The sequence below is a fragment of the Alternaria ventricosa genome (assembly GCF_023758065.1).
Source record: "Alternaria ventricosa strain BMP 2768 chromosome Unknown scaffold_2, whole genome shotgun sequence".
Taxonomy (NCBI): domain Eukaryota; kingdom Fungi; phylum Ascomycota; class Dothideomycetes; order Pleosporales; family Pleosporaceae; genus Alternaria; species Alternaria ventricosa.
Window position 1 is genome coordinate 2,629,071 of NW_026055682.1, and position 7,953 is coordinate 2,637,023.

The following is a 7,953-nucleotide window of genomic DNA, read 5'->3' on the forward strand; positions in this document are numbered from 1 at the left end:
TATATATAATTATAGTTTCTTAAATATATACCTAGCGCATAAAATATTAGAAGTATAAGTAATTACGTTATAAAGATTATAGTAATATTATATAAAGATTATTTACTCTAAAAGCTATATACGTAATAATAATATATTAGTAGAATCTAACTAGCGCATATCTAGGTATATAAGTAATAGCTACTAACTTTATAATATACTAATAGTAGTACTATAGTAATAAGAAGATATTTAATTAAATAGAAATTAGTATAATATTAATAAAGTAAAAGTTAAAGAGGTTATATATATACTAAATTTCTTAGCTATTTATTATCTAGTTATATATCTTTATATACATGCTATTAGGCTATCTATTACTTCTATCTTTTATATTCTACTAAGTAAACTTTAGTATAATTCTAACTCTACTAGAGGTATTAAAAAAGTATCTAGAATCTATTATAGAGTTATAAGCAGCGTACTAAATTATAATAGAAATAAAAATTATAAAATAAATATTACTACTCTACTAGTGTAGCTTTATTATTCTCTTTACCTTTCTTTTTCTTATTATTATTATTAGAGTTAGTATTACTTAAACCTAATAACTCTCTACTAGAAATAGAAATAGTCTTACTATTAAATTCTATCTTATTATTATTCTTAACTTTATTAGTAGCACTAATCTTTTTTAAGTTAAATAGCTTCTCTATTAACTTATATACTTATACTACTAGCTTATTATTATTCTTAAATTCTAGAACTTACTAAGATTAATATATATCTTAAGTATTTTAACTTATAGCTTTAAAGTAGAGATTAATTAATATTAAAAGTATCTTCTCTTCTAGCTATCTCTTTCTCTTTTTAATTTTCTTAGTCTTATAGCTTAATAGCGCTATAAAGAATATATTATTATTCTTAAGAAAAGAGATAAGCTAAGTAATAGAACTAGAGCGCTTCTTAGAGTTTTTATTTACTAGTATAAGAAGAAATTTACTTAGCGATAGCTTAGACTTAAACTCTTTAATCTTTCTAAGCTACTTTTATAGCGCTATATAGCTTTTATTATTATAGCGTTAATTTAAGTAGAGGTTAGCTTTATAGTTAAGGTATATCTTAGTAGATAAAGTAAGATTAATAAAGATAGCTAATATTATATTAGTAAAAACTCTAAAAAAACTAATATATATACTTACTTCTATAATAGCGTCTAGCTTCTTTTATAGAGTCTAAAACATCTATAGTTTATATAAAGTAAAAGACTAATTTAAAATTTACTATATTATATACTTTATTAAAGTATCTATTAAGCGTAATAATATTAGTAATTTTAGTAAGAAGTAGCTTCTATTTAATATACTTCTTAATATAGCTTTTCTAAATTATTAGTAAAAGCTTATTAGAAAAATACTAATTTATATACTTTTATATTCTTATATATATTAAATATCTATTATAAGTATAATCTTTTAGTACGCTTTTTAGCGTACGTTAAGATCTTATAGTTTAATCTAATTCTATTAAGACTACTAAAGTAATACTTAATTACCTTAAAGTAGGTTTTAGAAGAGATTATTTAAAGGTATAATAGGTAGTATCTATATTATATACTTAATATACGTGTATTAGTTAAGTATTCTTTTTACTTAGTATTATAATACTTATCTACGCGCTTTTTCTTCTTCTTAGAGCTAGTTTTATTATTATTTAAGCTATAGTTACTTTTAAAATTAAGAGCCTTAGAGTTCTATAATTTATTAGTATAATAAAGAAGTAAACTATCTAATAACTTATAATCTCTTCTACTTATAGTTTATCTAAGTTAAATCTTATCTTAGTAATCTCTAGATCTATAGGTACTAGAAACTTATCTTACTAGATAAATAAAAAGTTATTTAGTAAAGTAGAAGTTAGTTTACGTTTACGTAATATAGTACTAGGCGTAGGTTACTATAAAAGTAAAAGTTTAGGTATTATAGCTAGTAGTATCTATAATTAAGCTTTTAGTTTCTATAAGTTATATTTTAATTTTTACTTTTTTAGCTTAGGCGTACTTATTAATTAGCTTATAGAATTTAGTTTTGCGCTCTAGTTACTACGCGCTATAGTAGAGATAAAGTGTTAAGTAAGAGTAGAGTATAGAATTAATAATAGATATACTAGTAATTATTAAGAATTAAATTATTAAAAGCTAAAAAAAGAATTAAAGAAGTATAGAGAAAAAAGGTAGTATAGATAAGTAGCGTTAAAGTGTAAGTAAAGTTAAAATAGGTAGAAGGTTAGATTATAGAGTTAATAGAGGTACTTAAGCTTAGACTACTACCTAGCTTAGTAGCTCTACTTCTTCTTTATAAATCTTTTTCTATATTTATATTATATATATAACCTTCTCTCTTAATACCTATCTACTTAGATATTTATAATAGCACCTAATATATATATAGTATTTACCTATATCTTAAGATTCTAAAAAGCTTTATTTTATAGCTATCTATACCTCTAGAATCTTTATAATTTACCTTTACACTTATATTACAATTCTAAGTCTATTACTATACTTCTATATCTAGATATGTTATATAGCTTTTTTAAGTATATATACACTCTAGCTTAGTTACTTCTTTTTTTCTTAGTATTATATTTTATTAATAGCGCGCGACGCTATTTTATAATAGCTTTTTCTAGCTCTATTTACTTTAGAGCTCTTTTCTAGTTCTATCTATATATATAAAACTATACCTAAACGCTTCTATTTATACCTATAACGCTCTTTTTATATATAGAACTTTATATAGATAAAATTGTAATTATATTATAAAGTAGCTTTAATATATTATATTATAGTTATATTATAATCTAATTTCTAGTTTGCTAACTATAATTATTCTATTCTTTATCTTCTAGTATAGCGATCTAACTATAACTAATATATCTACTATAGTAATATTTTTCTTTATTATTATATACTAGATTTAATATATTATTTTCTTATATTAAATATACTAAATATACACTAGCGATAGCTAAATAGGCTAGATAGAAGCTCTATTACTATAGTAGTAGATATTCTTAGATATTAATCTCTATCTATAACTCTAGTAACGTAAGATTCTATTAAGCTAGTATTCTTTCTATACCTCTAGCTATCTAAATCTATATCTTTACTAGATCTAAAACTTTTAGATTCTACTCTAAGATTTTAAAACTTTACTTTTTAACTAGTAAGCTTTCTAAGGTTTAGAGACTCTATTTCTTCTACTCTATTTAGATTTCTTAGAACTAGCTATAGATTTCTATCTTATACTTTTATTATATTACTACTCTATTTACCTAGCTTCTAAGAGTTGTTTTTATTTATAGAAACTTAATTCTTAATAATTTAATATATTTAAAGTTATTTTTATTTTATTTTTAACTCTTTACTAATTTAATATTTCTAGATATATAACTTAAGAATACCTTTTCTACTATAATATCTCTACTAAGAAGATCCTAGCTAGTAGCGTAGTAGACCTAAACTATAAATATTAAAACCTAGATAACCTTCTACTTAGTAAATATTAGATAAATATAAAAGTAAAAAGTAATAATATATAGGTAGTCTAAGTTCTATTTAGAAGGCTACACCTATTACGTAAACTTTAGATAATTTACTAAAAATTAGTAGTATAGAAAACTAGGTAGAAGATACTATTATATATAAAAGTAGTAAAAAGGCGCCTTCTATTAAGTTTCTAAACGTAATAGCACTTTTAGACAAAGTAATTATTAATACTATATCTAGTAATTAGCTAGCTATAGACAAATTAGACTTTATAAAGCCTACTTCTAATACTATAGATATTAATACGTTCTTCTAGAAGATAATAGTAGATCTATTATAACTCTACTCTAGTAACGCTTTAGTTAAGCTAGCTAATCTTCTAAACGTATTACTTATAATAAGTATAGTATAAGTAGCTATAAATATTAATAAAGTTAAATTTATAGATATTAGAGAAGATAAAACAAAAGTAGATTTTGCTATAACACTAGTAAGTAATTCTATAATAGCTCTACTATAACTTAGCTAGATAACTATAATATATAATTCTAGTAAACCTATACTCTATATATAGTAAGACTTTATAATATTACTCTTTATAATAGCTTTCTCTACCTTATATAACTATAATAATATATCTTAGTTTATATATAAGAAGCTTTATAGTATACTTATACTACTTAACTTTTTTCTAGTAAAAGTTAAAGCTCTTCTAAAATAAGTAGAGACTCTAAAGAAGTTACTATAATTATAACTACTAGCTATACCTATATAGTTTTGTATTCTTAAACTTAATTACTTTTAACTACTAACCTAGACTATATATACTAAGAAGATACTTCTATTTAATATAAAGAAGCTATTTAAGTATATACTATAATCTAAGTCTATACGTAGCTTAGATTATATATTTATTAGTATAGACTAGTTTATTAATAACTTTATAAAATTATAGCACTCTCTATATTAGCTAAAATCTATTCGCACTATAAGTAGTTAATATACCTATTTTAAGAATAGTAGCTTTATTTTTCTATCTAATTATATCTAGTAGTTTATAAATAGAGATAGTTCGCAATATCTTATCTACGTTTATTTAGTTAGAGTTAACAAGACGTTAACTATAAAAAAGTAAAAAACACTTAGTAAAATTATTATTTAGGTATTATAAGTGTGCACGTTTAAAGAACTTAGGCTAGATTTCTAATACTTTATTTATAATAATAATACTCTAGCTATAAAAGATTACTAAACTAAGTTCTTCTATATAGAGAGTAATTCTAGCCTTATATTAACTAAAGATAATATTTATTCTATTAAATAGTCTATATACATAGACTATAGCTATAGTTTTAAATCTCTACTTTCTAAAACGTTATTATATATCTATTATAATAAGAAAATTATTATACGTTGTGTTATTAATCTAATAAAGAGTATTTGCGCCTTATTTCTATTTCTACTCTACTAAGTAGAATTAGAGCTATAAAAGAAAGGCTACTTATATTTTATAAAGAAATTTAATAAGAATAAGAATAAAGTTATTTTACTTCTAATACTTTATTTTATTAATACCTTTAGACTTTATAAAAATATATATTACTCTATAAAAAGAGTATACCTAATTATAAGCTTCTTAGATAAAGTAGAACGTAGTTACAAAACTAATATTATTCTACTTACTTTTAGTTTTTACGCTTTTAATTAAAAGAATATAGTTAACTTACTTATATATATACGTAATCTTAACTATAGTACTATAATTATACTTTAATTTAGCACTAAGTAATATATAAGAATAGTTAATATCTTTATATATACTCTAATTCTAGCGTATATAAGAAATATATTATAGTAGAATAAGAACTCTAGATATAAAAGCTCTACTAGAACGTATAGCTACTAACGCTACTATATACTAACTAAGATAAAGAGTAATTTAAACTATAACACTACTACTAATAGCTACTATTATTATAGTACACTACGTATATATAAATAGATAAAAAGCCTTACCTAGAATATAAAAAATAAGCTATTTAAAAATATTAGCTTTTCTAGTAGTAAGAGCGCTATCTACTAGATATCTCTATTACTTAATTCTCTTTACTCTACGCCTAGTAATACTACGCACTCTAAGTTTAAGAGCTTAAGTGCTAATATATAGACTTTATTATTCTATAGTATACTTATTAAGCGCTTCTAGTTAGTTTTTACTAAGCTTCTCTAGAATATTAGCGCTCTACTAGACTAGCTATAGATTCTCTTATCTAAATTTTACGTTAGTTTATATAATATATAGAAATATAGATAAGTATTAATTATATTTCTAGTTCTTTTAAAAATCTAGCTAAAGAATAGCTTTATAGAATCTAATTATCTAAAAGTAATTAAAAAGCTTATAAGTACATAACTTTTAAGACTAGTTACTAGAGTTAAAGTAATTATTTATTACTTTACTATCTTTACTTACTTAAATTCTATACTTATCTTTTCTACTATAAAGTGTAAGAATAAAAAAGCTCTTTACAGCGTACTAATAGATAGTTAGTAAATATACTAAGATCTTATACGCGTAGTAGTAAATATATTAATAAGTAAGAGAGATATAAAATTTAGAAGTCTAGCACTAGAAAGTTCTAGTTCTAAACGTAAAGTAAAGTCTTTTACTATATAGGTAGTAAAGAGATTATTACTATACTAAACTACGCTTACTTTAAATATTAAAGTATTCTACCTATTATAATTACCTACGCTATCTCTAATTATATTCTATAAAGTATTACTAGTTTTATCTAAGATTATTACTCTATCTAATAGAGTTTCTATTACTACTACTAGTAATAATTAGTAAGCTCTTATATAAGCTACTAGTTCTACGCGTTAAGAGTAAGATATAATAGCTATATAGAGAATAATTATAACTTATATAAACTTAATTACTCTATCTAATATCTACACTAGTTTACACTTCTTTAATTAGATTGCAGAATATAGTAGCGCTTAGAATATACTAATATTTCTTAGAAAGTATAAATATTTATAAGTTAATAATACCTTACTTTTTTCTATTATAGTCTACTATACTAATAGAAAACTCTTATAGTAATTTTAAGACGTATATTACTAAAATAATCTACTATAATACTTTAGCTACGCTTATATAATATAGATAGCAATTAATTATAATATAATTTCTATTATCTAGTATATTTAAATTAACTAATCTAGATCTTACTAAAACGCTTTATATTATTAATAAAAAATGCTCTAAACTCTTTAAACATCTTAGAGTAGTATAATAGATAGATTATAATTTAGATAAAGATATTTAAGTATTACTTAGTATAGAAGTAGATAATAGTTACTAAACACTACTTATATTTAAGCGTATTAGAACTAAGGTAGTTAAAAACTAAAAGAATAATTTATTATATATCTACTACCTATAGAATATATATATAATATATCTCTTTATTAACCTCTTAGTAAAGGTATACTTAAAAGATTATAATATTAAGAACTTTATAAAGCTTAGAAAGAGTAGCTTATAATATTATAAGTAGTTTTTATTTCTACCTTAGTATATATAAGATTATCTATAGTATTTATCTCTCTACTATTAAATAACTAACCTACTTACTATATTATAGAAAGGTAAAGTAGTAGATTTAGTTTAAAGTTAATAACTTTATTTACGTACGTAATATATATATTATACGTATTAATAAAGTTTACGTTTATAAACTATATTCTATCTAAAGGCTTTTTACTATTATTACTTTAGTTAAAAAGAAGTTTCTAGATATAAGTATTCTCTAGACTACTAAAATTAAGCTAATTAACTTTCTTTTATAGCTACCTATTTTAAAAATAAGTAAAACGCGCACTATTATTAAACTTTCTAAGATTTACAAAGATTATATATAGATTATTTCTAATATTAAAGATAGTAATATACTTTATATACCTTAGAATATCTACTTTATATAAGAAAGAGAAAGTTAGTCTTTTTATAGTTAGTTATTATATAAAGCGTACGCTAGGTTAAGTTTACTTTTAGAGTTATAGTAAGATTTAGAGATTATTTACTTTATAATAATACTCTTTTTATTAGCGTTATAGTAATTACTTTTCTATTTCTTATAGTTATAAATTAGTGCTTACTACTACACTTTTAATTATTCTTACTATTTATAGCGTATAGCGTAGTAGTAAAACGCTATATAGTAAGAGAGTATAATTTATAAATATAAAATTAATACTAACTATAATAGTAATAATTATAAAATCTAAATTAAATAACTATAGTAAAATATAAAAAGAAAATAGTAATATTACTACTAATCTAAAGATTAGTAAGGCTAACTAGAGTAGTTAGCTAGTGTAGAAAAGAAAAGAACTACTCTAGGCTACCTGCTATA